Raw genomic sequence first — 25,750 nt, forward strand, 5'->3', positions numbered from 1 at the left:
TCTACTATTCCCTTTATCAAGGCACTATTACTCGGATTGTCTTTCACGGAACGTAAGGGATATACCTCATTTGCATAGATGAACATAGTCGGAAAAGCCCATACAGACCCATTGAAAGAAAAAGGCAAAACTAAATAAGGCATACCTCTATCTGTTGTACGAGGCATAAGACCACAAAACCATCAATTAGTGGTATTTACTACCAACTGATGCTGATGCAACAGCTGTATAAACTAATTGTTAACAAATTCTGACCTCCTTGTCTGTTCATGTTCAGGCAATGTATACAATTGGTGCAAAGAAACAGTAGTAAAGGAAAGCATAGGTTGGGAAGTGGGTGCAGATTTCAGTGGTGTAGCATAAACAATCCAACCCACACAAGCTAATGTGATACTTAAAAACATAAAAGAACACAATATGATAAAACATTTGCTACGTATTAATGTATAGAATCTTGTCTTAAAATCCATTTTCTCAACAACTCTCTGTTACAAAAAACTCCATCCTCTAACGTGCTGCTCACGGCAATTTTCCTTCTTCACTTAAGTGTGCGTACAGGCGTCCTAGACATCCCTAGAACCACAGACCTTTCGTCAATACGCGGGTCACCCCTTAAGAACTTATACCGTGACCCTGCAGCTGAGCTCGGATGGTAGCTCAAAAAAGAAAAATAGAACAAAAAAATTTTCTTGTCTGAAAGAGTATAATTCTCAAAAAAATTCACATTTTATTTGTCCTTTTAAGACTGCAGATTATAATGCTCTTTACCAGGCACCGTCTGATCCTGGAAAAGTGTCTCTGGTTGCGTAGTGTCAAGTCTCAAATGCGATGGCACAGCTTCTTGCAGAACTCCGTCATCCGCACGTTCCGACTGAGTCCATTTCAAACATGCATCAGTAAAAGGCCCAAATCTCGGAACCCTTTCAGTCTCAGAATCGGCAATACTGTCTCTGACCCACTGGTCGTATGGTAAGGGTACCCTTTTACAATGAGTGGTGTGCACCCAGTTTTTCTTGCTGCAAACATTGACGTCAGTCCGAGTCGCCAATAACACTTGATATGGACCTGTCCACCTCGGTTCCAGATTCTTTGTCCTTTTGGGAGTTTCTCACGAGGGTCCACTCGCCAGGTTGAATCGAGTGACCTGCATCCACAGAAGCTGAAGGTAAAGTATCATGCACCTGTTGGTGAAGGACACGCAATTTAGCTGTCAAGTCATGTAAGTAATCAACCAACATAGGATACTCAATGTCACTATATTTATTCGGCCTTGGCACACCCCAAACATTTGCTGGGCGTCCAAAAACAATCTCGTATGGGCTAAGTCCCACACGAGAATGTACTGTCGTTGTTGTGGACAAAAGTGCCAACGGTAAAGCGTCTGGTCATATAAGGCCAGTGCTTGCTTGTATCTTGGCCAATTTAAGCTTAAGAGTGCCATTGTAGCACTCGACCAAACCAGCTGACTGAGGGTGATTCGCAGCATGAAATTTCTGTTTAATTCCCAAACCCGCACATACTTTCTTCATAATCTGACCCACAAATTCACTTCCGTTGTCACTTCATACCATTCTCTGCAAACCATATCTAGGGAAATATTCTTTGAGCAAAACCTTGGCTGTAGATAAAGCAGTATTATCCTTGAGGGGGTAGGCCTCCATCCATCTGGAAAAGGCACAAACAACCACAAGGACATACTTTAGGTTATTGCATCTTTCCATATGAATAAAGTCTAGCTGTAGCACCTCAAACGGAAACGTTGGAGGAGCAAAATGACCTGCTGGAGTTGGGGTTCCCTTGCCAGGATTATGCATCAAGCAAATCATGCAGTTTTTAACCAGATTCTCAGCACATTTGGGAATTCCAGCGTTTTGCCATACTGGAGCTAACAACTTACATATCCTTTTTGAACTGATGTGAGCCAATCCATGAGCCATTGTAACCACTGGGAGCACACACGCCTCAGGTAACAACCATCGCTGGTGCTCCGACAACTCAACCCAACAGCCAGTCGAATCCAACATTCCTGTAGTCTCTCTCCACACACTCAATTCTTTCTCAGTAGTTCAAGTTCAGGAATTTGTATAGCGCACTACTCACCCAGAGGGTCTCAAGGCGCTTGGGGTAAGGAGGTGCATTATTTATCAAATAGCCAGGTTTTAAGTTCCTTCCTGAAGGAGATGTGGTTCTGGGTGAGGCGGAGGTGTGTGGGGAGAGAATTCCAGGTTTTGGCCGCCAAGTAGGAGAAGGATCTTCCTCCCATGGTGGATCTTTGGATGCGTGGAACTGCAGCGAGGGCATGATTGGAGGATCTTAGTTGGCGGGTCGGTGTGTAGAAGGACAGTCGTGTGTTGAGGCATTCGGGTCCTAGATTGTAGAGGGCCTTGTGTGCGTGGGTGAGGAGACGGAACGTTATTCTCTTGGTGACGGGAAGCCAGTGGAGGTCTTTCAATGGACCGGTAATGTGAGCTTGGCGCGGGATGTCCAATATAAGTCTGGCTGATGCGTTTTGGATGCGTTGGAATTTTTTCTGTAATTTGGAAGTGGTTCCGGCGTAGAGGGTGTTTCCATAGTCCAGTCGGCTAGTGACCAGAGCGTGGGTGACAGTCTTTCTTGTTTCGATGGGGATCCAACGAAAGATTTTTTTGAGCATACGAAGTACGTTAAAGCAAGAGGATGAGACGGCGTTGACTTGTCTGGTCATCGAGAGGGAGGAGTCTAGGATAAAGCCCAGGTTACGTGCGTGGTCTGTGGGTATTGGTGCCGTGCCCAGGGCCGATGGCCACCATGAGTCGTCCCAGGCAGAGGGGGATGATCCTAGGATGAGGACTTCCGTTTTGTCTGAGTTAAGTTTTAGGCGGCTGTTTTTCATCCATTCGGCTACTTCTTTCATGCCTCCATGAAGATTGGTTTTGGCGGTGTTAGGGTCTTTGGTAAGGGAAAGGATCAGTTGGGTGTCGTCTGCGTAGGAGATGATGTTGAGGTTGTGTTGTCGCGCGTTGGATGCGAGGGGACTCATGTAGACGTTGAAGAGGGTGGGACTGAGTGATGATCCTTGTGGTACTCCGCAGATGACTTCGGTGGCCTCTGATTTGAATGGGGGGAGTCGGACTCTCTGGGTTCTCCCGGTGAGGAACGAGATGATCCAATCTAAGGCTTTTCCTTGTATGCCGATGTTGCTGAGGCGTTGTATGAGGGTGCTATGACAACCGTGTCGAAGGCGGCAGAGAGGTCAAGTAGGATGAGGGCAACTGTTTCTCCGTTTTCCAGTAGTGTTCGGATGTCGTCTGTCGCTGCAATAAGGGCGGTTTCGGTGCTTTGTTTGGCTCGAAAGCCGGACTGTGAGGAGTCGAGGGAGTTGTTGGATTCAAGGAAGGCGGCGAGCTGTCTATTGACGGCTTTCTCAATGACTTTGGCAGGGAATGGGAGGAGGGAGATGGGGCGGTAGTTCTTGAGTTCAGAGGGGTCCGCTGTGGGTTTCTTCAAGAGTGCGCTGAGTTTGGCGTGTTTCCAGCTCTCTGGGAAGGTAGCGGAGTTGAAGGAGCAGTTGATGACATCACGGAGATGGGGTGCGATGATGGAGTCTGCTTTGTTGAAGATGTGGTGGGGACAGGGGTCGGTTGGCGAGCCTGAATGGATGGAGTTCATTAGGCGGATGGTGTCTTCAGTGGTGATTGGGTTCCAGGCGTTAAGGATGTTAGGGGGCAGTTTAGGTTCGGAGGTGGGTGGAGTGGACTGTTCTTTGGAAGTGTTCTCAAAGCTGTTATGTATGTCGGCGATTTTGTTATAGAAGAAAGAGGATAAGGAGTCGCAGAGTTCTTGGGAGGGAGTGATGTAGTTTGAGGCTGTGGTGGGGTTTGTGAATTCTTTGACGATGTTGAATAGTTCCTTGCTGTTTTGGGCGTTGTTGTCAAGTCGATCCTTGAATGCTGACTTCTTGGTGGATCGGATCAGTTGGTTGTGTTTGCGGGTGGCTCTCTTGAGGGTGGTCAGGTTGTCAGTGGTTGGGTTTTTTCTCCATGTTTTCTCGAGAGTACGGCATAGTTTCTTGGATTTCTTAAGGTCTTCGTTGAACCAGGGGGCTTTTTTGCTGCCCTGTTTAGTTTGGTGGTTTTTCAAGGGTGCTAGTTCGTCAGCGCTGTGAGTGATCCATTGTTTGAGTTTGGTGGCCGCTTGGTTTGGGTCCAATGAGGGGGCAGGAGGGTTTTGATTGAGCGATGTGAGGAGTTGGTGGGTGGTGATTTTGTTCCAGTTTCTTCGAGGAATAGGTTGTGGGGGTTTGTGGGTCGAGGAGGTCTTGTAGTTGAAGTGAACACAGCTGTGGTCCGTCCAGTGGAGAGCTGTGGTGTGATCAAAGGAGATGTGCTTGCTGGAGGTGAAGATTGGGTCGAGCGTATGTCCGGCTAAATGGATGGGGGTGTCAACAAGTTGCTTGAGACCAAGATTGGCCAGGTTGTCTAGAAGGGTGGTGGTGTTGCTGTCATTTTTCTTTTCCAGGTGGAAGTTGAGGTCTCCCAGTAGAATGTAGTTCTCGGAGGCGAGGGCATGTGGGCTGATGAAGTCAGTGATGTCTTCGCTGAATTTTTTACGGGTTCCTGGTGGTCTGTAGATGAGGGTGCCTCTAAGTGTGGTCCTGGGGTCGGTGTGGATCTGAAAGTGGAGGTGTTCGGCGGTTGCAAGGTTATCGTAGAAGCTGGTCGTGATTCTGATGGTGTTCTTATGGACGATGGCGATGCCGCCTCCTGTTTGGTTGTTGCGGTCTTTTCGGAAGATCTTGTAGCCGTCTGGGATGGCTATGGCGATGTCGGGCGCTGAAGAGGCGTTCATCCAGGTTTCTGTAAGGAAGGCGATGTCCGGTGAAGCAGTGTCGAGTAGGACCCAGAGTTCTGTGGCGTGTCTGTGGATCGAGCGGGTGTTTAGCAGGATGCACTTCAGGTGGTTAGGGTCGGGTCTGTGTGTGGGGTTAGTGGATTTGGTGGGGGTCTTGGTGCAGGCGAACTTGCAGGAGTGGCAGGCGAAGGGGCCGTGGGTATGTCCTGGGGCAGCCTCGTAGCATTGTGATGTGCGTCCGGTGTTAAGGGCTAGGAGGGTGGCGGTGTCGTACGTTATGTGGGATGAATGCTGTTTGCGAGGGCCATGGGGTCTGGCGCTGGGAGCGGTCCAGGCGCGGACGGGCGAAGACGGGCTTACCTTTGGCGCACCTTCGGCGCGCATGGGGCGCGACCGCTGCTTCTGCCTGAATCGATTTCACACTTTCTATTGTGTCTTCACACATTCCTCCTGCCATAACCCATCTAGCTGGTCCTGCAACATACATACGACTTGTCACATCTTTCGCCGTTTCTCTCGCTACTTCATCCGCAAACGCATTGCCACGACCAACATCATCCGTAACTTTCCTATGCGCACTGGATTTTACAATCGCAACTTGTATTGGCAAAGTAAGTGACTCAAGAAGTTCATTCATTAATTGTCCATGCTGAATTTTCATACCATGGGAAGTAAGAAATCCTCTCTCCCTCCACAAACGTCCAAAGCTATGAGCCACACCAAATGCATATTGGCTATCAGTATACACATTCACTCTCTTTCCTGTCGACAACACACACGCTCTCGTCAGGGCAATCAACTCTGCTGCTTGAGCTGAATGCTGTGCAATACGTGCAGTTTCAACAATCGTGGGCAAAGTCGTAATCGCATACGCTGCAGTCGTATCGCCATTCGGAAGCTTAAAGCATGAATAATCTACCCATAAGGTACCATCTGGATGCGAAAGAGGAGTATCTTTCAGATCAATTCTACCCTTCGTTTCCTCCTCTGTCCGGAGAAAACAATCATGCTGTTCCTGAGCATCTGTCTCCACAGAAATCGGCAACAATGTAGCTGGATTCAATGTGTTGCACCGCTTTATGTGCACATGACTAGCCAAAAGTGTCAACCCATAACCTGACAAACGCGCACTAGTAAGATGCTGAGTCCTCGTTCTATTCAATAAGGTATCCACTGCATGTGGGACCATCACAATATTATCCAATACCAAACCAGCAGACTGTCGGATAGAAACAGCCGCTGCAGCTCTCAAACAACTAGGCAGCGCCCTAGCTACCAGATCTAAAGTAGCTGAAAAATACGCACATGGGCACTGCTTGTCTCCAAATTGTTGCGTCAACACTGACAACGCACAACCTTCTCTCTCGTGTACGTAGAGTGTAAAAGGCTTACTGTAGTCCGGAGTACCCAACCCCGGAGCAGAACACAATGCATCACGCAACTCAGAAAAACTCTTCTGACATTCGTCAGACCACAGAAGAGTGTTTGGTGTGTCCTTAAGAGAAAGTGCCAACAAAGGTTTGGCTAACAAAGAAAAATTCGGAATCCACTGTCTACAATACGAGGTGATACCCAAAAAGGCACGCACCACTCTCTGTGTGGATGGCACAGTCATTTGAGCAATCGCTTGAATTCGTTCTGGGGTCAATCGTCTTCCCTCCTTCGACAAGAGATGACCTAAGTAGGTCACTTCTTGGCGGCAATACTGCAACTTCGAAGGTGATACTTTATGGTGAAGGTCAGACAAATGTTGCAACAAAGAAAGCGTAACTGCTTTACAAATCTCTTCATCATCAGCAGCAACCAACAGATCTTCAACATACTGTACAGAGTAGCACCAGAAGGCAAGACAAAAGCATCAAGCTGAGTTTTCAAAGCCTGACTATAGATGGAGGGACTCTCACAATAACCTTGAGGAGCGCACTTAAACTGGAAACTTCGGCCTCCTAAAGAGAAGCCAAAAATATCCCTACTTTCTTCAGCAATCGGAATACTAAAGAAAGCATCTTCAGATCAATAACAGAAAACCAAGCAGCTGAAGCAGGGATCATAGTCAGTAAAGCAGTAATGTCCGGAACAACAGGAAACTGTGGCACGACAATTTTATTGACCTCTCGAAGGTCGATCACAAACCGATACACAGGTGGTTTTGAAGAATCAGTACGATTAAGAACAGGCAGAACAGGACTGTTACACACATTACCTCTCGTTTCTTCAATCACACCTTTCTCAACCAAATCATAAATAATCGCTAAAAGAGCTCTCACTCACCATCACTAGAGATCTTATATTGGGGAATGCGAGGTAGCTTAGCATTCGACTTGAGGGTAACAACATAGGGTGGAATCTGCAAGAGGACAACATCATTGGGACCTGTAGCCCAAAGAGTATCAAGGAGCGAACGCAATTCCAGTGGTAGCCGATCTTTAGACAAATACATCGGAGAAATCACTCTCTTACCCAACGTAAGATGTACTCCCGATGGAGAACAATGTAATGTCGCATGCAATCTTTTCAACAAATCCAAACCCAACAGATTCTCACCACAACCTGTCATTAGAATAAGGGGAGCTTCCAATTCACAAGGCCTAATAGGAAGAGGCAAAGGACTAGAAACCGGATTACGAACTTGGGCACCAGAAAATCCTACCGAGACATTCATCAAGCCAAACAAAAATGCGCCAGGGAGTTTAGAGTGCATGATAGAACTCTTAGCCGCACCAGTATCCAAAAGAAAAGGCTCTGCCACACCTGATGTAATTACTTCAACATAAGGTCCACTCTGGTCTACTGGAACTGACACTACTCCCTCCCTTTGTCCATGGCTGTCCTAGCTATCATTAAAACCAGCACTCTCGCTTTCAACATAATAGTCATCCGTGTAGTACTGAGCAGACTGAACAGTTGGAACATTCTGTTGATCAAAATAATTCATAGAATTTTGAGGGGGAAAGGAACGTTCATTCTTAGGAAATGTACCCCGTCCTCTACCCCTAGGTGCTTGTTGAAAACCACCACGACCTCTCTGACCAGACATACCATTCGTACGTTGTAGCAAAACCGGAGAGCTATTCTTGAAATGACCTTCTTCCCTACAGTAAGCACACCGATTAGGGCCTAGCGGAAGTCGCGGAGGAAAAGACTCAGGCTTCTGCAACAATCTCTGAAACTGTGGGGGCTGCTGAAACTGGGAAGGTTGCTGACGTTGATTAGAGCGAGGCGGATACGCCTGCTGTAAAAGAACCTTTGTCTTCAATTCTTTAGTCTACTTCTCTGCTTTATCCTTCTCATCTTTATCTCTGTTGTCGTAGTATTGTGCAGTAGCCAATATCTGGGCCGAGGAAGAAACAGCCCATGAACTCTCAGAGTCCTTTAACTTATTACAAAGCTCAGGGAGCAAATTAAAAACAAACTTGTCTACGAACAACCTTTGACCACCTTCTGTACTCATGTCCTGACCACTGTGATCAACAAATGTTTCCTCAAACCTAGTGAAGAAATGAGACACACTCTCGTCTTTCTTTTGTTTGCATGCTGCTAACTTGTCCCAATTCACTCGCATACAAGGCATCAAGGTTTTCATTAAATTAATAATCCTACCAGGTAATTCTGCAACTAAGGGTTCAGGTTTAGCACCTCCTACCTGTCGACCCTCTGCAGCAACAAAATTTACCCACATATCTCCTAACTCTGCCGCATGATCCTCGTGACGGATCTTCGCCCACAAAGGTTGAGGAACTACATTACCCAACAACATATCCACGTCAGCTAAATTCATAACACACGCATCAACTGTCTGAGACAACTCCTTGTAGTACCCAGCAGGATTTTTACGGGGGTCAGGCAAAGCCTGTTTAAGAGCCAGGACCTCAGCTCTCTTCCAAGTAACATGTACCCACACTCGCTGAAAATGAGCCGGTGCAGCCGCAATACCATGAACTTCCTCTCTCCATACAGGGGGAACCTCTCTAAGCATGGGCAAATTTTGCAAATTTGCGATCCGCGAATTTGCGAATTCGCGACCCGCAAAATTCACGAATTTGTGCGAATTTGTGGTTTTTTGCGTGTTCGCGGGGTTTTTTGCGTGTTCGCGGTGCTTTTTGCGTCTTCGCGAGCCGCTTGCATAGCGAAGTTACACATGCAGTCTTTTATGGGAGAGGGAGAGAGAGATAGATATATAGAAAGAGAGAGAAAGAGAGGGAGAGAGGGAGAGAGAGAACGAGAGAAAGAAAGAGAGGCCGGATCTCTGAAGGGCCAGATTCCTGAGTTGCCCCTACAGAACATACAGCTTTTTATTTTTAGCAAAATGCATATGAAAATTGTGCTGTAAAGGTCTCTTTTAGTTTAACCCCTCCTGACAACTCAAAATGGGTGTATTTGCCATCCTCTCCCTTCTTCCTGTTTTTTATATCTGTAAGTGCTTCCTGATGAGGTTCAATTCCTTGGACAGGTGCCTCGTTGCCTACTTGTAACTATTCTCTGACCCTGCTTCAAGGGTCAGAGCAGGGTCAGAGAATAGTTGCAAGTAGGCAACGAGGCGCCAAGAAGCAATTAGCAGCAGGTGTCCAAGTTGAAGTTAATTTGTTTGTAACCCTTTTGTAAAAGGTTACAAAGAAATTAGGTTCAACTTTTGCACCTGCTGCTGTAACCCTTGCTTGGCTTAAAATTCGTCCCCGCTGATTCGCCGATTTTACCGCGATTTCGCGAGATTCGCGGATCGCGAAATCGCAGAAAATTCACCCGCGAAACGGATTTTACGCCCACCCTTAAACCTCTCTCATCGGGTACTGCTTCACTTTTCTCCTAACAGAAGGATCAGGTTCAAACAATGACTGAGAAGGAAGTCTACACCTAAACGCAAGAAGCGTCTCTACCGCTTCCTCAACATCGGGACCCACTATCGTCCCTTTAGCAAATTCAGACTGAAGATCAAGCACTTCCTGCGGAATCGAACCCAACTCATTATTTTCCCATTCTTCACGAAGGAAAGTACACATTACATCAAAAACATACCTTTGTTTAGGCGGATCCCACTGTAAGAAAACATCCATAACCGCTTGTAAATTATACCTAAAAACATTTAAAACCCATCTTCGAGCCAAAAGATCCAACACTGCCCTCTCTTTGGGACCAGGAAGCTGACTACAGCTCTGCTTACGTTCCGAAACCGGGGTCTTATTTAGTGACCCAAAGAGTGGAGACAAAAGACTAGCAACAGTCTCAGCCATTTATTTTCGAGCAGAAGGAGAAGAAGTTGACATGAGGACAGGAGACAAAGTGTTTTGAGGTGACAGAGACGTAGGGTCAGTAGCAAAGGAAGTCGAAGGTAAAGGAGAGGAGGGCAAAGGAGTTTGAGGCAGAGCTGGTAGCAAAGTTGGCGGCCCTAAAGGAGGCTGCGCCAATGGAGGAAGAACCACCTGGGGAAGAACTGAACAGCACCAGGGGGTTGAACAACTGGGTATCACGGAGGTGCCGTAGCACTCTGCACGTAAGGGGGTGGTAATCTCAACAAATGCGACATCAAAGGATCCTTTTCAGGGTCATTCGTCGCATTCGGAAGAAGAGGTGGCAAAGCCAGATAACATTTGTCAATGGCCATGCAATGTTGTCTATCTGACACCTCAATCGCACGATCTTCTTCATCTTCCTTAAACTGCCAAGCAGCTTGTAGTATCGATATATTCTTTTCTTTCCTATCTCTCTTAGCTTGCTTAATTTCTCGCTGTTTGGCTTCCTTACGCAAGAGGCGGAAAGAGTCAAACATCGCAAGCCGGGCTTTCTTCTTAAATAGCACAACTTCTAGGTTATCTAAAACCTCTGATTCGAAACTACCATGTTGGGGCCATCGTAAGACACCATCTTTCTTCGTATAGCGGACCCATACCTCATTAAACGTAATTGGACCCATGCCATGCTTTGAATAGAGCTCATAAGTTGGAGTTCCAACCGGAGGAATCGGACACAAGTCCTCCAATCGGGAATCCCTGTTACAACTACAACAAAACCATTTCCTAAATTTGATAAGACCAGGCATCTTATAGCTCACTAATCTAGCGTCAAACTTCAAGGGGTTATCAAAAACAATATACTCGCAAATATACGAGCCCCTCGGCTTTGGTAATTGCAATAACCAAATCAAAGAAACCCAAGAAACCAAACTAAGTTGTGGGAGCGACCCACTTGTACTTAACCAAAATGTCTGTCACGCCACCAGAAGACCGTCTAACGTCTCGCCTTACAAATCATCACAAGAGGGTCCAAGACAGGCCGACAGTCAGGGCAGCAGTCCTTCTTAGCCGTCGGAAAGGGGGAAGCCTCGCAGTAAAAACCTTCGGTCCACAGTCGACATGCTGGGGTCGATGAAGTGGGGGCCCTCCTCCAGAATTTCCTCACAAAGCTCCTCACAATTTTCGGGCTTGGACTGGTACCGCTGAAGTCGCCCCAGGTTGGGCGCCAGTTGAAGAACCGGGTTTTAAACCTAGCGGCGCCAGGGGCATGCCCAAAGTCTTCGGATTCACCTGTCTTGGTATACAGAGACACAGAATACTTCTGGGTGGCGTCAAAGACCAAATTTATTAGCTGCAGCTAGTAACAGAAATCCTAGAAATACAACACGGTGTACAACTCAGGAAACTGTTCAATTTTTGTAAGGCGAAACATCCCTTTTTATGCCCAATAAATGGACACCCACTGCACAAAATTCTAGCCAATAAGGTACATTTTCCCACGCAGCATCACATCGCAAAAACCTCAATTTACATTGTTCCAACCCACAAGTTAATCATTAGGAATGTCCCAAATCCAATCTCTACAAGCCGGATAAACCCATAATTGAAAGCACAATGCATGTAATGAAGAAACATAGAAAGGAAACAGTGGCAGATAACGAGCAAGATAAGGCATGTGTAAAGAACCTAAAAGTTAACGATGTCCTGAACATTTATTGGCAATCTCAGACAACGATCAACCAAGGAAATTGGCTTAGCGAGGTCAGTTTCAGGTGAAGGAGTCAGATCCTTACAGTTCACCTTAGAGCCAAGAAAAGGTCTAGTTAATAAGTGCATGAACAACAAAGCCCATGCAGCTTTGTTCGTTTGGTTACCTCCACGGGCCTACCTGATGGCAACACAAAATGGAGGCACGGACAAAATGGAACCCATATTCGAGACAAAGTCTATGAATACGTAATGAACTCGCTAGTTAACGTGACAAATTCACTCCATATTAGCCGTACTTACTAAATACGGTACAACATCACCATTGGCATTCCTCCCCTCTCTCTGGGGGAGTGTAGTGCAGGTGTTCACGGACAACACCACCGCCATGTGGTACTGCAACAAACCAGGCGGGGTGGGGTCATGGACCCTCTGCCAGGAGGCTCTGTGCCTCTGGCAGTGGCTGGCACGTCAGGGCGTGACCCTGGTGGTTCAACACCTGGCAGGTTCTCTGAACACCAGGGCGGATGAGCTCAGCCGAAGGTGCATGATGGATCACGAATGGTGTCTGAACTCGGATGTGGCGCAAGGCCTCTTTCTGCAGTGGGGAGAGCCTTGGTTAGATCTGTTCGCCACCGAAGAGAACGCGCAATGTCATCAGTTCTGCGCGTTGGAATTTCCAAGGCGGCACTCGCTCTGGACGCTTTTCGTCGCGAGTGGAGTTGCAGTCTGTTGTATGCCTTTCTGCCTATACCACTTCTGCCCAGAGTGCTGAAGAAAATCAAGCGCGACCAGGGCCAAGTCATCCTGGTGGGTCATTATGTCAGTCGATCCCCCGATTCGTCTGCCTCTTCAGGAGGACCTTCTGTCGCAGCAGCAGGGGACGGTCCTCCACCCGAACCTGTCCAGTCTCCACTTCCATGGTTGGAGATTGAGCGGCGACAGTTGAGGCCATTTGACTTGCCTCCTGAAGTCTGTAATGTCATTCTGGCAGCCAGGCGTCCCTCCACAAAGGCGGTATACGCCTGCTGGTGGAACAGATTTGTGGCATGGTGCACAGCAAAGGCTGCGGATCCTATTAATACCCCTCTGTCTGAGGTTCTCCTCTTCCTTCTTTCTCTTGTCCAGCAGGGCTCTGCTCTGGGCACTATCAAGGGCTACCTTTCTGCCCTTTCAGCCTTCTTAAGGCTACCTGATCAGCCTTCTTTCCCCATTGTAAACAGATTCTTAAGGGGCATCACTCATATGTTCCCTCCTCTTCCTTTCGTGATGCCCCAGTTGGACTTGAACCTGGTTCTAACTTACTTGATGTGCGCTCCCTTTGAGCCGCTTCATAATTGTCCTCTACGTCTTCTTACCCTTAAGACTGCTTTCCTGGTTGCCATCTCCTCTGCCAAGAGAGTGAGTGATTCCAGGCTCTTTCCTCTAAACCTACTTTCCTTTCTGTCCATCCGGACAAGGTTGTGTTGCGGACAAAACCCTCTTTTCTGCCCAAGGTAGTCACAGCCTTCCACATTGGGCAGTCCATCACCTTGCCCACCTTCTTTCCGCCTCCGCATCCCTTGAAACTGGAAGAGAGGCTCCACTGTCTGGACCCAAAACGTGCGCTCTCTTACTATCTGGATCGCACATGCCAGTTCCGGGTGGATGACCAACTCTTTGTTGGTTACGTGGGCGCTAAGAAAGGACGGGCGGTGCACAAGTGGACCATCTCTCGGTGGATCGTGTTGTGCATCCAAGCGTGTTACTCCCTGGCTAAGAAGGAACCTTCTGTTGGGCTGAGGGCCCACTCGGGCCACTGAGACTACTACTGCCCTGCACCGAGGTGTCCCCTTGCAGGACATTTGTCAGGCAGCTACGTGGGCCTCGCTGCACACGTTCGCAAGACACTACTGCCTGGACAGTCAGGTCTGGAGGGATGGCTTCTTTGGCCGTTCCGTCCTCCAGGACTTTCTGGTGTGATTATTGGTTCGCAGACCCACCACCGGGGCTGGTATTGCTGGGGTATCTATTCTAAGGTAAGGAATCTATCACTAACGTGTCTCTTTCAGATGCACAAGTTACTACTTGTGTAACAATACATCTGTAAGAGACATTAGTTAGTGATAGATTCCTTACCGACCCACCCATCCTCCCCGTTCTGCGAACCGATATCTAGGGTTAAGGTCATCCCCTTTCAGGGCCCTAGTTTCATGGCACCAGTGTTGGTTCTATCATGGCTCTGCATATCTGGCTCAGAAAAGCTGTGTATAAGAACTGACGTCAGCGTGCGAGGGCAGCGTCTAAGTACTCCGGCGACGTCATTCCGGCGCTAACGATACCCGACGACTGACGCGGAGCCGCGGACGACGCATACCGACGTGCAGGGGTATTGCTACGCAAAGATTTCCGGATCCAGTCTGATGCCTGGGGATATTCTAGGTAAGGAGAGTCTTACAGTGGGTAAGAACTATCCCAGAGCACTCTGGATGCACAGAGTGTGCGTGGCTGGGTGTAAACTCAAGTAACTTGCGTAATCTTCAAAAGTTATTAGATAGTTTGTTTATTGCAATATTTCAGGTAGATCCAAACGATGTCAAATATCACATATTCGCTTCATATGTTCATTGATCTTCAAATGTGGACAAATCCATTATAATCCATAACAAATATTCATCTCAAAGTGAACAGAAACCCCAATGCATTTCGTGCTGAGATTGCACTTCTTCAGGGGGATATATATCTATGATTCAGGGGGATATATATCTATGAAGAAAAAATGAAACTCAATGTAGTTCGAGTATAAACAGGAGCGCGGATACATAGGCACAACAAAATTACTGAACCGCAACACCAGCACCCTGCTCGACAACCTCGCCAACCTGGGACTCAAGCAACTGGTGTCCACCCCCACCCACCTCGCCGGACACACACTCGGCGCTGTCTTCTCATCCAGCAAGGACATCGACTTCAGCCACGCCACAGAGCTTCAATGGACGGACCACAGCTGCGTCCACTTCACCTTCAAGAAAACAACGACCCACCACCACCAGCAACAGGCCGCCCGCAGAAGCTGGAACAAGATCACAGCAGACCAGCTCGCCACCTCCCTGAGCCAGCACCCTCCTGCCAGCTCAGCGAACCCCAGCCAGGCCGCCGACAACCTCACGAAGTGGATCAGCAACTGCGCGGACGAACTCGCCCCACTGAGGACCCCGCCCAGCAGACCCGGCAGCAAGAAAGCCCCATGGTTCACCGACGAACTCAAGAGCTCCAAGAAGAACTGCCGAGCCCTCGAGAAAGTCTGGAGAAGGGAACCGACACCGGACAACAGGACCTCCTTCAAACTTGCCACCCGGAAACACCACCAGCTGATCCGCGCCGCCAAGAAAACAGCATTCAAGGACCGGTTGGACAACAACGCACACAACTGCAAGGAACTCTTCAACATCGTCAAAGAGCTTTCCAACCCCAGCGCAGGAAACAACGACATCACCCCATCGCAAGACCTCTGCAACTCCCTGGCTTCATACTTCCACAACAACAACAAGATCGCGGACATACACAACAGCTTCAACAACCAACCAACGCACACCATGACCGAACAACCACCCCCCACCACCACCCTCCACGCCTGGACCCCGATCAGCACCGAAGACACCATCCGCACGATGAACTCCATCCACTCCGGATCACCGACCGACCCCTGCCCTCACCACGTCTTCAACAAGGCCGACGCTGTCATCGCACCCCACCTGCGAGACATCATCAACACATTCTTCGACACCACCATCTTCCCCGAGAGCTGGAAACACGCCGAACTCAGCGCTCTACTCAAGAAACCAACAGCGGACCCCACCGACCTCAAGAATTACCGCCCCATCTCGCTCCTCCCGTTTCCAGCCAAAGTCATCGAGAAGACCGTCAACAAGCAGATGGCCGCTTTCCTCGAGACGAACGGATCCCTCGACCCCTCACAGTCCGGCTTCCGAGCCAACCACAGCACCGAGACCGCCCTCATCGCCGCCACCGATGACATCCGAGCCCTGATGGACAACGGAGAAACAGCGGCCCTCATCCTCCTGGACCTCTCCGCGGCATTCGACACGGTCTGCCACCGAACCCTAGTACGGCGCCTCAGCAACGTCGGAATCCAGGACAAGGCGCTGGAATGGATCATCTCCTTCCTCGACGGGAGAACACAGAGAGTCCGCCTACCACCGTACAAGTCAGAGGCCACCGAAGTCATCTGCGGCGTCCCCCAAGGATCATCTCTGAGCCCCACCCTCTTCAACGTCTACATGAGCCCCCTCGCGGCCATCGTACGCAAACACAACCTCAGCATAATCTCCTACGCCGACGACACCCAGCTGATCCTCTCCCTGACTAACGACCCCGCCGCCGCCAGAGCCAACCTGCACGAAGGGATGAAAGAGGTAGCCGAGTGGATGACGACCAGCCGCCTGAAACTGAACTCGGACAAGACGGAGGTCCTCATCCTGGGCTCCTCTCCCTCCGCCTGGGACGACTCCTGGTGGCCTCCCGCCCTGGGCACCGCACCCAAACCGACAGACCATGCACGCAACCTGGGCTTCATCCTGGACTCCTCCCTCTCCATGACCAGGCAAGTCAACAACGTCTCCTCGACATGCTTCAACATCCTACGCATGCTACGGAAGATCTTCTGGTGGATCCCCACCGAGACCAGGAAGACCGTCACCCAGGCCCTCGTCACCAGCCGACTGGACTACGGCAACGCCCTCTACGCCGGTACCACGGCCAAGCTCCAGAAGAGACTCCAGCGGATCCAGAACGCCTCAGCCAGACTCATCCTCGACATCCCACGAACCAGCCACATCTCCGGACATCTGAGAGACCTTCACTGGCTCCCCGTCAACAAAAGAATCACCTTCCGCCTCCTCACCCACGCACACAAAGCCCTACACGACCAAGGCCCGAGCTACCTCAACAGCCGAGTCAACTTCTACGCTCCCAAACGCCACCTCCGATCAGCCAACCACGCCCTCGCCGCCGTCCCCCGCATCCGAAGAGCGACTACAGGAGGAAGGTCCTTCTCCTACCTGGCCGCCAAGACCTGGAACTCCCTCCCGACCGACCTGCGCCTGACCCAAGACCACCTCTCCTTCAGGAAGAAGCTGAAGACCTGGCTGTTCGAGCAGTAGCGGCTCCCCCCCCCCCAGCGCCTTGAGACCCTACGGGTATGTAGCGCGCTTTATAAGTGTCACTGATTGATTGATTGATTGAAAAAGAGAATACGTAATGCAACTGAAAAACGGGTGGAAAGTGGAAAATGCGCGGAAAGAAACCGAATGAGCCCTTATGTGAAAGAAAATTGAGTGAACCGTAATCAGAAGACAGGATTAAAAGAAACCGAAGTTTCCCGTATCAAAAACAAGCAGCATATAGAGTTTCGTGATTCGGATGCAAGGGTTAGAAACAGAATGAAAAAACACCAAGAGTAAAGAGGGAAATGGAAATAATGGAACCGGTGTGATCGTGAAGCAAAAAATAAACCACCTGAAAGGGAGAAATGTATATTCCGTGACTTACCCATCACCGAGAGGAATAATCGTGTAAAAAGTGGAATCGATCCAGTGTAACCGAGCCGTAACCCGGAAGACGCCGAGCATGCGCACAGGCGCCCGAAGAAGAAAGGAAATAATGGTGATAGAAACAGGACTGAGGAGGTCTAGGGAACGAGAAAAAACCAGTGAAAGGAACGGATGAGAACTGAGATACCAAGGGAGGGATCGGGTGGAAAGTGTAGAATGAGTGAGTAGAAGAGAGAGACAAGGCACCACAAAGGAAAGAGTGGTATTGGAACAATGAAAACGGAATAACTGTCAATACAATGTTATTAAAAAAAACGAAATTAATAGTACTAGTGTAGTAATCACGTGCAGGGAAAGAAAAACACTTACTCATCGGTCCTGTCTAAAACACAGGTAAAAGAGAGCTCAAATGCATGAGAAATAGAAAACAGACAATAATCATAAATGACAGCTGAGTTCAATTCTGTCATTAAGTCCCTTTGGTTGGAGGGCTTGTAGATGATAAATCCAATAAAGTTCACGCTGTAGCAAAAATTTGCTATTGTCTTTGTGAGGTAATTTATTTACCACTTCCAAAATTAAGAATCAAATTTGACTGGGGTTGTGAGATTGTGTGACAAAGTGTGCTGCTATACATGACTTCAAGTTCTTGGTGCGGATGTTGCTGCGGTACTCGGTGAGTCTGGTTTTGATTTTACGTTCTGTTTTTCCCACATATGGGAGGCCACATGGGCATTTTAACATATATATGACATTTGTAGAGTCAGAGGTCGCATTAACTTGAAGATGGTTAGGAGTACCTTTAGTAGGGTGACACAATATGTTTCCAGGTATAATACTACTACCATGTCCGCAATTGTGACATGGTATAGTTCCTTTGAAGGTGGTCACACTTGGCGAAGTTGATTGTTTTAAAAGAGTTTGTATAGTTTTGGAACGTTGATATGCAAAAATGGGCGGTTTGTCAAAAATTTTATTGAAATCTTTCTCCAATCGTAGCATAGGCCAGTGTTTGTGAATGACTTCCTTGATTTTTTGGGATTGAGTAGAAAATTTGGATACGAAAACAGGACGGTTTTAATCTTCAAGGTGAGGATTTCTTGGTTTCCACCCGTTTTTCAGTTGCATTACGTATTCTCTTTTTCAGTAATTTTGTTGTGCCTATGTATCCGCGCTCCTGTTTATCAGCGAACTACATCGAGTTTCATTTTTTCTTCATAGATATATATCCCCTGAAGAAGTGCAATCTCAGCATGAAATGCATTGGGGTTTCTATTCACTTTGAGATGAATATTTGTTATGGATTATAATGGATTTGTCCACATTTGAAGTTCAATGAACATATGAAGCGAAAATGTGATATTTAACATCATTTGGATCTACCTGAAATATTGCAATAAAACAAACTGTCTAATAACTTTTGAAGATTACGCAAGTTACTTGAGTTTACACCCAGCCACGCACACTCTGTGCATCCAGAGTGCTCTGGGATAGTTCTTATCCACTGTAAGACTCTCCATACCTTCGTTTGTTTTTCACCTTTTAGAACCAGAAGGTGTTCTCCCCGAGCACCTATAAAAATGTTCACTTGGTTGGCCAATAGATTATCTATCTCATTTGGGAGTGCAGCGGTTGCTCTATCAATTTCTGATATTCTAGGTAAGGAATCTATCACTAACTAATGTCTCTTACAAATATATTGTTACACAAGTAGTAACTTGTGCTTTAGGCCAGATTCGCAAAGGTAACTTACATTTTTTAGTAAGTTTATAATCTGAAGCAGTTTAGTACTTTTGGTATTCAAAACTTCAGAGTGTAAAGTTCTGCAGTAGGGGATCTCTGTGTATAGTCATAATCTTGTGAATAGTCCCACCCATGTGTGTGCACACCGGAACAATCGAAATAGTCTCTTAAGTTGTCTTCTTCTGCAGTCCTGCATAGACATTTAAGAGAAAATCAAAGACAAATAATGCAGCCTAAAACTACAAGGCTACATTGGCCAGCACTTCATCTCGAAGTGAAAAAGATAGCCAAATAATCTTAAATTTCACACACTTTGTAAAGTTTCACACCTAGAGAAACTCCCCTTCACAAAAATCCTTTGTCATGATAGAGAGGAAGGGTTGGACAGACAAGTCCCATAGGCTGCCATTATGTGTCCTCCAGACATTCCTGCACCGGTCTCAAGTGGAGGCGTGCATGTGGAGTGAGGAAGATGCAAGAGGCCATCGACCCCAGAAGAGAAGACACCGTCCTCACCGTCATTGATGGAACGGACTTGAGAGCCTGAGCCTTCCAAAGGGTTGATAAGCGTTGCTGCCATTATGTGTCTGGAAAAGGGACCTTTAAGGAACTCTCCAGAGACACTCTGTATCCCAGGATGCACAGCCAAAGTCCTTTTACTTTCAGTTCTTTTTTACGGCTCCTGCTAGTAGGACCCTGGAGCATTGAGCTCTACCTTTTTGGGTATATCTTCCATTTTTGGAGCATTTCCAGTGATTTGAGTGTTTCACTCGATGTCTGGTGTCTTCCTCATCCAGTAGCTGTCTTTTTTTTGACCAGTTTTGTCACCTCCTTATTGTTGAAATGCCAGCTTTATTCAACAAGTGCCCTGATTGTGGTATGAAGAAGGCTAAATCTGACCCCCACAGAGTGTGCATACTCTATCTCCCTTCTTCCCATGTCCCTGACTCCTGTGATATCTGTCACTCTTTCTCCAGGAGGACCCTTCGTGACTGGGAGAAGATTTGTCTCCAAGGCCTGGAGCAGTGGAGACCTTAAGAACCAGGTGGGACTTCTGGGCATGGAGGGACTCTGTCATCATCCTCTGTCAATGCATTGGCCTCTGTCAATCCATCGGTCTCTGGGGGGGCTCCCCAGTCAAGAAAATGCCCAGAAAAGGCACCGGTCCCGGTCGACGTCTATGGCTTTGGCGTCGAGAGGTATGACTACCATATGTTCCCCGTCGACCCAGGGCCCCGGGTTCGAAGCGGCGTCTAGGTTCAGCGTCGATGGATAGGACTTCGAGATCTCGGACGAGGTCGTCGCGAGGACTTCACCGGCGTCGACACACCATCGACGTCGTGATGAGTCCCGAAGAGGCAGGCGCTCAGCGTCGAGGCGACACCGCCGTTCGCAGTCAACGTCGACGTGGAGATCGATGTCGAGGAGAAAAAGATGGACATCAAGGCGAAGACACTTGACATCGGGGAGTTCGTCAACGTCAAGAAGAGCGACGTCGAGAAGAGACGTCGAAGAGGGACAAGACGATGTCTAAGAGGAAGTCGAGGCCCAGTACGGTGTCTAGTGCCTCTGTGGTTAGCGTCTCCTCATCATCGGCGAGTCACCGGTCGTGGCGGCGCCGGCGCTCGTCCTCTGAGAGATCTACCTCCAGAGCATCTTCCCCGAGGACTGTTCGTAAGAAGAGGAGAGTTCTTAGGTCACCGGACTCTGACTATTCCCGGACCTATTCGCACTCAAGGCCCAGGACGCCTATGCCTCCTACTCTTCCGCAACCTCCTCCTCCTCCTCCTCCTTCTCCTCCTCCTTCTCCTCCTCCTCCTCCTCCTCCTCCTGCTCCTCCTCCTCCTACTCCTACTCCTACTGCCCCACCTCCACCATCGCCTTGGCATCCACAACCAAAGCCTTTGATTCCGGCTCAGCCTCTTCTGCTTCCGCAGTCTCCTGGGCCGGTGGCTTCTGCAAGGCCCAGAAAGCCACGGTCAAGATCCAGAGGGAGGCATCGCTCTCGCAGTGAGCTTAGATCTTCGACGAGGTCACATTATCGTCGGCGGAGGGAAAGGTCACGGTCCAGGTACACAGACTCGTCCAGTGACAGGAGATATTCTCCCACTTTGTCGGACTCTACTTCTACGAGAGTGTCGGCAGTGGATGACATTGTGACGTTCCAGGATGTGCTGCTGAGGGGGGCAGAGAAGTTGATGCCCACCCCTTCCACCTCTGTGATCTTTGAAACGTTGCAGCGCAGGCACCTCTCTCGCCCTTTGCTACCTTTGGTGCCAGAACTGGAGGAACCGGCCTTGGAGCTCTTTCTGACGCCGGCCTCGGTGAAGTCGGCGCCATCCCAGCTTCAAAAGAAGTACAGTCCCCCGGATTCGGATTCAGCATTCTTAAGATCATATCCTATCCCGGATTCTGTCATTGTGACAGCGGCCAAGAAGCAGCATTCTACTGCCCCTTCGTCTACGGTCCCTCCCGACAAGGAAAGCAGTCACATGGATTTGGCAGGGAGAAAAGTCTGCTGTACAGCTGCCACCTCTATGAAAGCGGCGAGTTCATCAGCGCTTTTTGTGGGAGTCGGTATGACCACTCTTTGTGGGAGTCGCTGCAGCAATTCATTGAGCTCCTTCCGAGGGACAGGAGAGAAGACTTCCAGGAGATCTTGAATGAGGGCATGATGGTCTCGAATCGGGTCATCAGTTCAGCGGCAGACAACTCTCTCATGGCTGCTCATGGCTACTGCCATGGCATAAACTTGAGACACCACTCCTGGTTGTGCCTTACCTCTCTTAAACCAGAGGCGCAACAGCAGATTGCTAACTTGCCCTTTTCAGGATCTACCCTCTTCGTGACTCATGCGAACGAAGAAATGGCCCGCATGAAGGCGGAAGTGGAAATGCTGAAAGCTGTAGGTTTGGAGAAACCAAAGAAGCAGCGGAAGTCCTTCCGCCCCTTCCAGAGGCGTTACTCTTCCCAGAGATTTCAGCGAGGGCAAGGTCGCCAAGCTGGACTATAGCCGCAGCAACAACAGCATTACCACCAACAACCCTTCCAGAAGCGTCAGAGGGGCAGAGGCGGCCAGCAGCCCTCCTCGGCAAATAAGGGCCCGGCCGGGTCTAAGCCCTGAGGAGTTACTTCCCCCTCGTCCGTTACCCGCTCCGGTGGGGGGAAGCATACAGAATTACTTGGCAGAGTGGAGAAAAATTACTCGGGACAAGTGGGTGCTGAATATTGTTTGCAATGGATACAGTCTTCGTTTTGTCAGCCCTCCTCCAGCTATTCCACCGGTTCGTTCACAATACCAGCTGCGTGAACTTCAAGCGGAGGCCGATACCCTGTTAAGAAAAAGGGCGATAGAAGACGTCCCTCTGTCTCAAATGGTCTATACTCAAAGTTCTTTCTGGTACGCAAAAAGGACAAAAACGAGTTCAGGCCCATTCTGGATTTGCGACAAGCATATAAATGGATTTGCAGGGAGAAATTTTGCATGCTTTCCTTGCCCCAGATTTATCTTCAGCTACTACAAGGAGACTGGCTTAGCGCAATAGATCTGCAGGATGCGTACTTCCATGTGCCCATTGCACGGAAACACCAGAAGTTCCTGCGCTTCCTAGTCGGCATCAATCACTATCAGTACACCGTAGTACCATTTTCTCTGAAGTTTGCACCCAGGACTTTTTCAAAATGCATGGCAGTGGTGGTAGCGCACCTGAGAAAGTACAAGGTGTTTGTCTACCCGTACCTGGACGACTAGTTGATCAAAGCCTCCACCTTCCAGGAAGCGCAATTGCATTTCAATAGGACGGCCGTTCTGTTGAATCAGCTGGGTTTGCACATCAACCTGTCCAAGTCCGTTCCGACTCCTGCTCAGTGCCTGCAGTACTTGGGAGTCTCCATCAATACTCTCAGAGCAAGTGTGTCTCCTTCGGAGCAGCGACGCTTATCAATCCTTTGTTAGGCTCAGGCTCTCATGTCCGTTCCATCAATGACAGTGAGTACGGTGTCTTCTCTTCTGGGGTCGATGGCCTCTTGCATCTTCCTCACACCACATGCACGCCTCCACATGAGACCGCAGCAGGAATGTTTGGAGGGCACATAATTGCAGCCTATGGGACTTGTCTGTCCGACCCTTCCTCTCTATCATGACAAAGGATTTTTGTGAAGGGGAGTTTCTCTAGGTGTGAAACTTTACAAAGTGTGTGAAATTTAAGATTATTTGGCTATCTTTTTCGCTTCGAGATGAAGTGCTGGCCAATGCAGCCTTGTAGTTTTAGGCTGCATTATTTGTCTTTGATTTTCTCTTAAGTGTCTATGCAGGATTGCAGAAAAAGACAACTTAAGAGACTATTTTGATTGCTCTGGGGTCCACGCACATGGGCGGGACTATTTGCAAGATTATGACTATAACAGAGATACCCCTACTACAGAACTAGAGTTACAGGTAAGAAACTACTCCTTACTACTGAAGTGTAAGTTACATGTCTCCTACCCCCTCCCCAAAAAATAAATAAAGCAATTGGCTTACTCTAGTGTGGATGGGTAAAGTCTCCCTCTAAACCTCCAGTGACCCTCACTTAACTCCTTTTACTCCTTGCTAATCTCATCCCCTTTAGCAGTACGTCTGCCTCTTTTCCTCACTCATTCACCTGTGTCCCTCTCACATTTACTACTAAAACCTATGCTTACATGTGCAGAGATTCCACATCCAAGTATTGGTAAAACTTGAGTAGTTATGTTTGGTAGTACTAGAAACGTACTACAAAGTGCAGTTTGTGAATCAGGCGCCTAGTTTCGATAGACAGCTGAATTTATGAACTGTGTCAAGAGACCTCACCCCAGCGGTAATGTGTGCATTATAAGTGCAGGTAACTTCAGCCTTCAGTTTTCATGAGCAGAGTCTGCATCACCAAGATAACTGTCCAAGGACCTTCAAGCTTGATAAGTCTCCCTTCCCAGCAGAAGATGAGCCCCGCTACTACTGCAGCTCCCATCACCTCCCGCATTAATACAAAAGGGAAGATCAAAAACGTAACCCCGCAAGGACTCTCGCCTTTACCAAATCACTCCCAGGCATTTTGTTATCCATGATTTTCGCCTCAGGATAACATTGACACCACTATATCTTATGGTGCCTCAATCAATAGAGCTGGGCTCTGCAGAAAAAAAAACAAATACAACAGGTCCCCCCTCCTATTTTAGTATTGGAACGGTAAGGTTTACAGTCTTTGAGTTTTATTTTATTTGCATAACTTCCGCTGCATTACCAATGGGTTGTATACTTACAAAGCAAATGTTGTTTTATGTAAATCACTCTAACTATCCAATCATATTTGTTCATTTGGGTATTAATTGTGGTAGTTTTCCACCTTCTGAACAGACTTTGCATCATTCATACAGTGCTTCGAAGGCAGTATGGGACCTACGCAGAGCCGTCTTTAGCTCTGATAAGTGTTTCTCGAAGGTTTTGTGGGCGTCTCTAGGTTACATGAACGTATTATCAAGGTTATGTGAGGACCTGTTTTCGGAGGCTTTGTTGGAGGTTAGATGTGGGTCTCTTCTTTATTGCAGCGTCTGTCGGGAGCATTGTGAGAACAGCTATGATTAAGTATTGACCATACAATACTGTAGACGTGTTGATAAAACTGCATCTAGGATCAAACGTCGATACCACTGGCTGAATGACTGGAACCCCCTCCTGATGAATTATGGATCCGCTGCAGCATTACAGGAGGCGTGGCTGCTGGAAGCCAAGACGCGCTTCTTTCTAGCCGACGCCAGCTGCTGATTTTTTTAACGATAATTCTGCTTTGAGCATAAATTTTCAATTTGATTTCAAAGAGGCAATTTAATATTTTATAGATTCACAGGCCTACTCCTTTGGCTGCCTCTTTTCATGTTCTGGCGAGCTTCCTACATCAAAGGGGGTGCAGATCACGAGTGTCCGGGGGAGATTCTGGTCTCCCCAGAGCTGCGTTGAGTATGTGTAAAGAGATCATAAAGAGCATCTTCCGTTTCATCGCGTGCTCCTCGCATGCGCAACCATTTCTCTGGCCTTCTGCTCAGAGGCAGCTGAATGTCATGGGGTATGTATGCTGCTCACCCCAGGGGCACAGTTAAGACTCTGTTATTATTGGAAACTGTGTAATGTGCTGTGGGGAGTTGGTCAATTATTGCAGTGGATACTTTCTGGAGAGTGGTAGGGTCAGTTCTCTCACTAAGCATGCCAAAGGGGGAGGGGGTGTCGGGCTTGGTTACTTCAATCTCACAAGCTTTTTATGGAGAGATGAAAGCCCTCTTACTGAGTCATGCTCATTTAAGTGCAAGATTTAAACCAAGGCAGTCTTGGGCATTGACCAAGGCATGCGCCACTCTAGCACAGATTGGTGGCAGGGAGTGGGCCCGCGGGGTGGGGGGGGGGGGGCAGATTTCTCCTACAGGCAGCAAAATGGGCCAGTTACTAAGAGAACAGTGTACAAAATGTCAGTCCATTTTAGGTGGCAACAGTTTAGGCACTGACCTTGTCCCAATCCATCCTAATTGCCCATGACTGTGAGGATATTAAAAACAAATCATTCCAACCTGTTAAGTCTTATATCGAACTGCCTATAAAAACATCAAAATGCCACTGAATGGGTTTCTGGTGGTTTCACAATTAACCTCATTGCTGAAACGTATAGAAGATTTAATTGGCCA

This window comes from Lissotriton vulgaris, chromosome 2_1, assembly GCF_964263255.1.
Source record: "Lissotriton vulgaris chromosome 2_1, aLisVul1.2, whole genome shotgun sequence".
NCBI lineage: Eukaryota > Metazoa > Chordata > Amphibia > Caudata > Salamandridae > Lissotriton > Lissotriton vulgaris.